This window comes from Psammomys obesus, unplaced genomic scaffold (assembly GCF_907164565.1).
Source record: "Psammomys obesus unplaced genomic scaffold, mPsaObe1.curated_primary_1811, whole genome shotgun sequence".
Lineage (NCBI taxonomy): Eukaryota > Metazoa > Chordata > Mammalia > Rodentia > Muridae > Psammomys > Psammomys obesus.
Window position 1 is genome coordinate 38044671 of NW_026585504.1, and position 10794 is coordinate 38055464.

A 10794-nucleotide genomic window follows, 5' to 3' on the forward strand; every position below is an offset into this window, starting at 1 on the left:
AGCCCCTTCAAAATGGCATTTTGTTGGACAGTGTTGGGGAAATTAAGACAGTAAGCCCAATGGCCACTTCCTTCCCTTTAGCTTAGAGCACTTGGCTTTCATTTATGAAGCTACTGGCTTCAATTAGACCTCTATACAACAAGCTGTCCATCCCCATCAAAAAACCTCAGGGCTACATGTCAAAGCTGTCTCCTCCTTGTCACTTCAATGTTGTTCTGCAAATCTGTGAACTGGATTTCAAAAGTTGAGCTAGTGCATATTGTGTAACACTGTTTTCCTCTACTTCTCCCTGCTGTTTTTCCAGAGGCTTCTGCTATTGTAGTCAGGCTCTCAGGGAGCTCAGGGTTGCCAGGTTGAAGAGTCCTCTAGGAGTGCTGAGCTCTGACAGTTACCTAGTGTTGATGGCTGTGGCAGCTGCTTGATCTGAGCAAGAAGCCACAGGCCATAGCTGTTTGGAGGGTTCATGTGAGCCCAATAAAAATAAAGAGACTGTTAATTCTAAAACGCAAGTAATGTACTTCTTGGGTGGTAGTCTGAGTTATGAAGAGACTTGACTTATTCTCACTCCAGTCAAGCAGCTGTACTTAATTTCCTTCTTCATCAGACAGTGTAGAAGTGGAATTTGCATTCTTTTAATCAATTTGTGACTTCCCAGATTAGTTCAAAGAGCAGCCCTTGTGGAACTATTCAAGAAACTGTATCTGAATGTAAATAGAGGAAGACCTCATTATACAGTGGTAATCTTGAGTTCCTTTCTTTCAAGCAATGCATGATATTAGGACTCTGCTCTTCTGGCTATTATAAACAACAATTCATTGTTAGATAGATAATCAAAGATTAGATCAGGCATACTGTCTCATTATGCCATTGTGACTTATTCGGCTGGGTAGTTAACGTTTCAAGTCAAGGACAGAGATCCATCTTTCTCTCCAGCTAAGTAAATTGCTATCAAAGAGTAGACTGCAGTAAGAACTGTGCTGGGGGTAGCCCCATCTCTGATCACATCATTCACTGCTATAACTCTGTGTTACCTGAAGGTATTCTCTAGGAAAACACCAAGATGCCTGAACTTGTTGATTTCAAAAAAAAAAAAAAAAAAAGTATCTGCTTTGTGACCTTCCACAAATTTAAGTTAGCTGAGAGTTAACATGAGGATTGAATAATAATAAATCAGATACTATGTTCAAAGGTTTGAAGGAATTCTCTTACTATTCTTTTTATTTTTTTATATTGTTTTACAATTTATTTGTTACATATCCTGATTGAAGCTCCCTCCCTCAACTCCTCGCAGTCACACCCTACAATTCTCTTAATATTGAGTCTGTGTTGGGCACATTCAATCCCAGATATTTACAATAAGCTCACTAGACCACCTTTGTTTGTAGCTTTCAATGAATGGTGATTTTATCATTTGATTTACCAGAATATGAAGTAGAATTCACTTGTATCCCTTTAAAACTAAGGTGTATGGAAATACAGGGAGCTTGGCAAGGGCAAATGAAATTAAGGAAAGCATCATGATCTGGTATTGTCTCTGATCCTAAACCTGTACATGTTTCCTCCCTTGGACTAGGATTTATCTAAGACCAGGTCAATTTTTATTTGCCCCTCCTGGGCTGAATCACTCAGACAAATTGTTCTACTTCACATTCTCGTTGTCATAGAACGTTGTCCAAAAGCAAGTTGAAGGAGAACACTTAAACATCACTATCACTGCAAGAAGAAAGAGCAGCAACTCAGAGCAGCGACCTGGAATGGGAACTGAACCCGAGGCTATAGAAGAATCCTGGTTACTGGTTTTCACCGAGTGGTTAGCTTTTATATCCAACATTGCCTACAATTGCCTACATTGCCTACAATGGGCTGGGACCTCCAACATGACTCAAGAAAATGCCTCACAGACCAACTTGATGAAACTAATTCCTCAACTGAAGTTATTTCTTCCTAGGTAATGTCAGTTTGTGTCAAATTAGCCTCAAGTAACCAGCATACAAACTTACTATTATTTATTTGGTTTTGTTACTGTGTTTTAATTTCCACTTGGGGATTAGCACAGAATGCAAGAAAAGTCACCATCCTTTCACAATTAGAGCAAATGGGGCATTGGTGTTGACTCTTGAGTTGTAGCTAATTAGGAAAGAACTAGAAATCATTAACTTTTCTTTCTCATCAATAGCAAGTTAAATGTTGATATATCTGCTGGAATGGATGGTGATCTGAACTCAGGAACTCCACAGGACCTCTACACAACTGCTCTCAGTTTGTTTTAGGTGGTTTATTTGGGAAAATGTGTTTCTGGAAGAGGAAAATAACAAGAAAACTAGAGTGACTGCTTACACTTCATATACTCTCCAAAACCCAACTTTCTTGAGTGAAGGCATAAAGGTATAAACAAGAAGTATACAGTGGAAAGAGCAAGTTAATTTAAGTCTTAGGTAAACAGAATCCTTGTTGTGAGTATAATCTTACTGTATTTTAATCAGTATTTTATTAAAATCTTACGTTTTAATCAGTATTTTCAGATATGCTACCATGTAGAGAAGTAGGATCTATGTTCCTTCTTTGAACAATGAAGACATTATGGTAACCATGGCATCAGGGAGTGAACACACTTGAAGATGTTGCTGTCTTAACTTTTCAGATATCATTAACTAATTCACTTCTTACAGCAAGTGGTAAGATAGCCATTGATATTTATAAATATTGGAACATTTATCCAAGCCATTCTCCCGGAAAGAGTAGAACTGGAATTTGAACTCAGTGAGACATACTTGAGGAACAATATTACAAAGGTTATAAAACAAGAATAAAATAATCCTTCCTTGTATAGATTCAGGGCCCAGAGTTCTTATATGGTTAATTATAATTCTATAAATTCTGTTTCTGGTGTTCTTCACATTCTGCATTTCTTGGTCTCAGAGACTTCATGGTGGTGACATGGAAATGAAGAAACAACAATACACACACACACACACACACAACATCTGAGATTATGTGGAGTGTGCTCATTATGATGGAGGACTACTACTAAACTAAGTATGTTTATCATGTATAATACAAGAAGGAGTTAGCCAGTCTTTGTGGGAGGCTCAGGAATATCAGGAGAACTTTGGATTACTCTTCTCAGTTTGTTTGTTGTAGGGATTGTATTTGGAAAAAGCTATTATGAATGAGGAAAACAATTAGAAAACTAGTATGATTTAATATATACTTCATGAAGAGGAGGGGAGCATTCTCAGGCTGTAAACATACTGTCAACCTCAATCATATTTGGATCAAAGAAACGCTTGCCCTTTTCCAGAGTCTGACCCAGGCAATGGAGTTGCCTTGTTCATGTCAATAACACACTCAGGATTTCCTTTGCTCCCCACCGGTGTTGTTTGATTCACTATTTTGTTCACAATAGTAGATGATGTTATACATGAAAAAATAGTAGGGTTAGACAAAGCAATGAAACAGTTGTTATTGTGATGATTGAGAGCAAAATTTGCCTCAGTTGCCAGGCTAACAATCTTAAGTCTTTATGTTTCTTACAACCCTCTCTAACCTTAACAGTATGTATTTTCTCTCTCTCTCTCTCTCTCTTTTTTTTCTGATCAAAAGCAATAGCTGGAAGCAAGATGAGAGATTTGTGCTAGCCTTCCTAGACTTCTGAGCCAGTGAACTCAGACTCTTCATTTCTTCTGGGTTCAATAAAACCGCCTACATCTGCTGTTCACATGCAAGCTCTTGTGGCAGAATGGAATGAGTCCAGTGGATCAGCAGGAGAGCATGTTCAGAGCCCCTGACATTGAAGACAACTCTCCACATTCTTGCTTTTCTCAGTGCTAAGCACCCACAGAGATAAACGCAAGAAAAAAATGCTTTCTTAATGATGTCTCATTAATTAGCCTTTTTAAGCTAAAAACCTTTGTTTAGACAGACATCTGATTTAGGTTATTTTTGTTGAACAATATTAAGCTGTTTTTTTGAAACATTTGTAGTAATCACCTGCCATCAAAAGATGCCACCATTTTAGAAATCCTAAAATAGAACAAAGAAATTATTAATTAAAATTTATTCAATTTATATCCCAGCTGTGGCCACCTCCATTGTTTCCTCCTAAACCCACCCTCCATCACTCTTCTGTCCTTATGTCCCTCACTTAATCCACTGATAGGGGAGGTCCTCCTCCCCTTCTATTTGACCCTAGCCTATCAGGTCTCATCAGGAGTTGTCTTCCTCTGTGGCATGGCATGCTGCATCCCCCAAAGGGAGGTGATCAGAGAGCCTGCCACTGAGTTCAGAGAAAGTTTCTGCTCCCTTACTACGGACTCCACTTGGAGACTGAGTCTAAGGGTTACATCTGAGGCCAGGTTCTAGGTCCTCTCTATGTATTGTCCTTGGTTGGGATATCATTCTCTTCAGGTCCCCCAGGGCTCAGTTTTATTGACTCTGTTGGTCTCCTTTTGGAGCTCCTGTCTGCTCCAGGTCTTTCTATCTCCTTCTTTCATAAGATTCCCTGTACTCTGCCCAAAGTTTGGCTATGAGTCTCAGCCTCTGCTTTGAAACCTCAATCAGTAGAGTCTTTCAGAGTCTCTCTCTGGTAAGCTCCTGTCCTGTTCTCTGTCTTCTTCTGCTTCTAATGCCTATCACATTTGTCCTTCTGAATGAGGATTGAGCATATTCCCTAGGGTCTTCCTTGTTTTTTAGCTTCTTTAGGAGTATAGATTTTAGTATGTTTATCCTATATTATATGGATAATATCCACTTATGAGTGAGTATATACCACTGGTATCTTTCTGCTTCTAAGTTACCTCACTCAGGATAATCTTTTCTAGTTCCCACCGTTTACCTGCTAATTGCATGATTTCCTTGTTTTTAATGGCTGAGTAGTCTTGTATAAATGTACCACAATTTCTGTATCCATTCCTCCATTGAGGCATATCTAGGTTGCTTCCAGCTTCTGGCTATTACAAATAGAGCTGCTATGTTCATGATTGAGCAAATGTTCTTAAGCCTCTTTTGGATATATGCTTAGGAGTGGTATAGCTGGATCTTGAGGGAGCACTATTCCTGATGGTCTGAGAAAGCTCCAGACTGATTTCCAAAGTGGTTGTACAAATTTACATTCCCATCAGCAATGAAGGAGAGTTCCCCTTTCTCCACATCCTCTCCAGCATGTGTTGTCACTTGAGTTTTTGATCTTAGCCATTCTGATGGGTGTAAGGTGGAATCTCAGGGTTGTTTTCATTTGCATCTCCCTGATGACTAAGGTCATTATGCATTTCTTTAAGTGTTTTTCGGTTATTCAATATTCCTCTATTGAGAATTTTCTGTTTAGCTCTATACCCCATTTTTTAAATTGGATTATTTGGTTTGTTGGTGTTTAACTTCTTAAGTTCTTTATATATTCTGGGTATTAGCCCTCTGTCTCTTTCAGATATGGGGTTGATGAAGAGCCTTTTCCAGTATGTAGGCTGTTGTTTTGATCTATTGGCAGTGTCCTTTGCTTTACAGAAGCTTTTCAGTTTCATAAGGTTCCATTTATTGATTGTTGATCTTCAAGCATGTGCTGTCGAGGAACACAGAAATCATTGACCCTGTTAGCACTGGAACTTTAAGCTTGCCATCAATAGTTAGAAAATGCTTCAATACTCAGATCATAAGGGTTGGCTTTAGGGTGACTGCATTTCTAATTAAAATGGTGGTTTTAGTGTGTATGTTTACTTGCATTTAAAACTGTGCTAAATTAATGGAAATCATCTGAGATACCAGCCATCCAAACTACTTGCCAGTCCTATGAGGGAAATACAATGTGATTAATCAATTACATACTAGTGGAGACTGTTTGGTGTAAATCTCTATGCTTTCCAGACCACTTTTCAAGGACACTAAGTAATATACACTGATTTCTAATTGAAATGTTATCTAGTTGATCACGCAGGTAAAACAGGTTAATTACTAGGTGGTGGCTGAATAATTGCCTAGCAATTGGCATCTTAGATTACTGTTATAATTATTTTGGCCCTCTTACCCAAAACACAGATTGTCCTTGATAATTACTTATGGATTCACTGAGCATTATTAAGAAGAGTACTGTTAAGGGCTGAAAACTAATGGTAATTATAGCCTTAAAATAAAATGATATTAAAGCTGCACATTGTTCCTTAATATTTAGTGTTGGCTCTGCTCAATATGTTGCCTATGAGTTCTATGATTTCATTTTGTGTAGCCAGTATGAAACTGGCGAGCACATCAGCCACTGAATTGATTATTTATATTCCAATAGTTCTTTTAAGAACAAAGAAAGACAGAAAGAAAAAAAAGAGGTAAAGGGGAATAGACGTGATAAAAAAGAATAGGGGAAAAGATAGTAAATACTAACCAACAGCAGGGCATTGGCAAAAAAAAAGCAGAAGAAAGAATTGCTATGAATTAATTTAAAGCAAAGGTTCTGATATGATATGCCCCTTCTCAAAAAGATATCCATATCCTGATTCCTGCAAGGTGTCAATCTTACTTCATGAATGAAACGCTATTATGTTAGGGACCTTGGCATGAGCTGATTAACTTGGAGCCAGTTGGGGCCAAGATTCAATTGCCTTCATCTTTACGAGAGAGAGAGAGAGAGAGAGAGAGAGAGAGAGAGAGAGAGAGACCCTGGTGCAGTCATACAAGCTGTGTGGAACAAGTGCAGCCACAAGCCTGGAAGGCTCAGAAAGTATTGTCCTGCCGGCAACTAAGCTTCTGCTTAGTGTTACTTATTTTAGCTTCAGAGCTTGGAAAACTCATAAGAGGATGAGTGATGGACATCATAAGCTACAAAACTGATGGAAATTTGTTACAAAGGGTACAAGAAACACATAAAGTCTTTAAGCCACTCACAATTTTAATTATTACCTATTTGTGCTAGGATATGCTGAAAAAATGGTAAAGGGTGAGATAGGTAGCGCGAGAGGGGGAAAAGTGGAGACAGAACAAAGAGGGAGAGAGAGGCACACAGACAGAAACACAGAGTACCAGCAAACTTAGGCAGAAATACAAATACAACAAAATTCTTTTCAGCAGTTTTAGGTGCCAAGAAATGAATTAAGTGAAAAATCCCAGAATAGCAGGATAGAGGAGAAACAGAATGCTCTCTATAGAGTCAGGCAAACCTCCACTGAGGGAATGGTCAGACCAGGTATGTGAGAATATGCCATTAATTTTTGGAAACCACAGCCACTTTATACTCTCAAAACCAGCTGTGAGGATAATACCAGTTGTCTTTTTTATAGATTACAAAACTTGAAATAGACTGGTAAATCATGCAATCTAAATTTGTAGCTCTGTGAGCAGCACCAATGATGCAAACTTGGGCTAGATCTGTAGTCTATAAACTGTGTGAGGTACCACTGGAAAGAATTTCATAGGATGGATTAAGATGATGGCACCAAAAGTTTTTCCAAATACCCAATCAAGAAAAAATGACTCTCTTATCCACTCTTCAGGTGAGGGACATCTAGGCTATTTCCAGATTCTGGCTATTATGAATAAAGCTGCTAAGAACATAGTTGAGCAAATGTCCTTGTTGTATGGTGGAGCTTCTTTTGGGTATATGCCCAGGAGTGGTATAGTTTGATCTTGAGGTATAACTGTTCCCAGTTTTCAGAGAAAATGCCAGATTGATTTCCAGAGAGGTTGTACATCAACAATGGAGGGGTATTCCTCTTTTCCACATCTTTTCCAGCATGTGCTGTCACTTGAGTTTTTGTTCTTAGCCATTCTGATAGGTATAACATGGAATCTCAGAATCATTTTTTATTTGCACTTCCCTGATGACTAAAAACATTGAGCATTTCTTTAAATATTTCTCCATCATTTGATATTCCGCTGTTGCGACTTCTCTGTTTAGTTTTGTACCCAATTTTAATTGGATTATTTGCTTTGTTGGAGTTTAATTTCTGGAGTTTGTGAATCTAAATAATTTGACATTTTTATGTTACTCAGTTGAGACAGGGTATCTCATACTTTTTAACAGGAAAATCTGGCAGCTTGCCTGGGTAAGTGAGGATACATTTTGTGTCCTGTCAGCCCAAAGGATTCACCCATGTCCTTTTCAGTTTGACTGGGCTTTCCCCCTAAGAATCCTTTTGACATCTGAATGAAAATATAATATGCAGGAATGTAATAGGCAAGGTAGAGATGTAGAGATGGCAGGGAGAAATGCGTTCTCTTGCTGAAGGACCGAAAAATCCTAATTTAGTAGCTAGGACCTTTGACTGGATTGGTCTGTGGCACAAGAGAGGCTTGCTGTGCTGTCCTGTCAGTTTGCAGACACCAGGGAATGCCTGGCTGTGAGGCATGGACCTGCCTGACTTGTAAGAAGCCAGCACACAGCACTCACACTGTGATTGTTAATGGCAGAGACTGGCTGGCTGGAGATTCCCTGGGGAAACCTCCCAGCCTGTCAGAACTTGTCAGCTTCACTGTGACAACTGGACACTCAGGAAGGAGCTTTGCAAGAGAAGGGTACTGATAACAAGGCCACCTTGAGAAGTCCTGTGCTTTAAGCACCGGGGGAATATTGGGAAGGGATGGTTGGTGGGGTGGCTCACATTTCCAGCATTTGCTACTGGAAGATAATGAGTTTTGTTGCCACAAAGGAAGTGTGCGCACTCAAAAGCGTCCTGACTGAGTGATGGAAGAGCTTTTGAAACTGTGACACTTATCATAGCCCGTGTTGCTGTAGAGAAAGAACAACATTAACAACAGCAAAGGCGGTAAAATAGTGGGCCTTGCTCCGTGGCTATGTTCAAGCTCTTTTCAAACAGCCTGAGGCCCAAGAAGTCATTTCATCCTTTTCACAGTCCCCGGAAATGGATTTTATCATTATCCTAGTCCTCTGCTTCAGGAGTGAGAATGTAGCACACAGCTGGTTTGAAAGCGTTATTAACTTCAAAAGGATTAACTGAGGGATGAAACCAAGGAGTGCCTAATTACCTCCGCTGAGAAACAGGTATTTTCATGGAAACATCATAAGCACCAGGGATCCTTCCTCAACAGAAAACTGGGCTCCAACCTGTGTTGGTTGGATCACTTTAAGAAAACTAATCTCCTTAAAATTTAATTTTCTTTTATTTTTTTTAAGTGGAGGTAATACCTTCTTTACATGGTTGTTTAGATAGACCACAGAACATCTTGGAAAGTATTTATTTATTCTCAATGAATGACACATTTTAAACACACACACACACACACACACACACACACACACACACACAAGCATTTGAATGTTTAATCTGAGGTACTTAGGTGTAAAGCCTTCAAGTAAAGACAGATCTCTCTGCCTCAGTTTGCTCATTATGGATTGGGTCCATTAATACCCAGCAGCACATAATTCTAAAAAAGGATTGAAGTGCCAGATCTTTTTGAAATATAAGACAGCCCTCATGTCACCTTCTAGGGTGCCCTAGTGTTCAAAAAGGATGAAATATCTTGGTTTTGATGTCAAGGCATTTAAGCCTGGTTGAACCAGAGGAAACATATAGATAATGGTAGAGTGCATAGTCTCCAGGGAACTTCAGTTGATGCTTTTGATTTCTGGTTACTAAAGCACTGATCAATCTATGAACAATGTGCAATTAAAATTTTCCACTCATACATTTATTTATTTTTACTCAAAGAAGCATATGATCTAGTAAAATCTAAGAAAACTGCAACCTACTTTGAGGCCTTTGTGCAACTAAAAGTAAGTATGGAGGTAATATTTGTCTAAAAGTTACAGGACTTTTCTATCATCTCAAGGGATAGAAAAAGAGAGGCAATACATAGATGATATTATAGAAAATTCCAGAACCATCTTTTCACTTGACATAAACTATGAAGGATCCTGACAAGTCTTGACTAGAGAAAAGGATGAAAGGGAAATGAGCATATATATATATATATATATATATATATATATATATATATATATATGTTATTGAGCTCATTATTTGAGGTGTTTGGAAAGATGTGTTTTTTTTTTTTTTTTTTTTTGGATATTTAAAAGCAAGAAAACATCTCCTTTTTCTAACCTCAGTCTAACCTAAGCTAGGTCATCTTGATATTCAACTTGAAGAAAGACATATATAGTTTGTCTGTTGCACCCTGCTGGGTTGATAATCCCCAGATGCAGCTTTTAAAATAAATCAATGATCACACATAATGGTCTTTGGTGTTCCAACCTGTTCTTCAAACCAGCTAATAGGCTGAGTGCCTGTGATGTGGATAAAGTTAGAAAGAGCTCATTATTGGAAGAGATCATGTTGAGATGTCTTGGTAGCTGGCTTTTTATAACACTTGCTCAAGGGAATCTCTTCCTGGGCTTGCTGAAAAATGTACAGAATACTTGATTCTATCAATCTCAATCAAGGACTAATTAAGCAGAGGACACACAGACCTGTGAAAGAAAGGGTGTCTTTTATAAAATCTGGACTACTGATATATATGAGATAAAGCTGGTGACTTTCAAAACACAGTCACTAAAAAGGATATGAACTATATAGTGACATAACTAAAAATACATGTTTGGGTTTGATGTAATTTAACTACCACAAAACTCTATTAATATATTTTTCTTTCTCTCCCCCTTCTCACATCCATACATTGATTTTATGGAACAAAACATTGAAAACTGAAAAAGTTGACATAAATTCACAGACATGAATGTGAGATATTCAGAACCAAAGCCCCAATGTGATATATATATATATATATATATATATATATATATATATATATATGTGTGTGTGTGTGTGTGTGTGTGTGTGTGTGTGTGTGTGTGTGTGT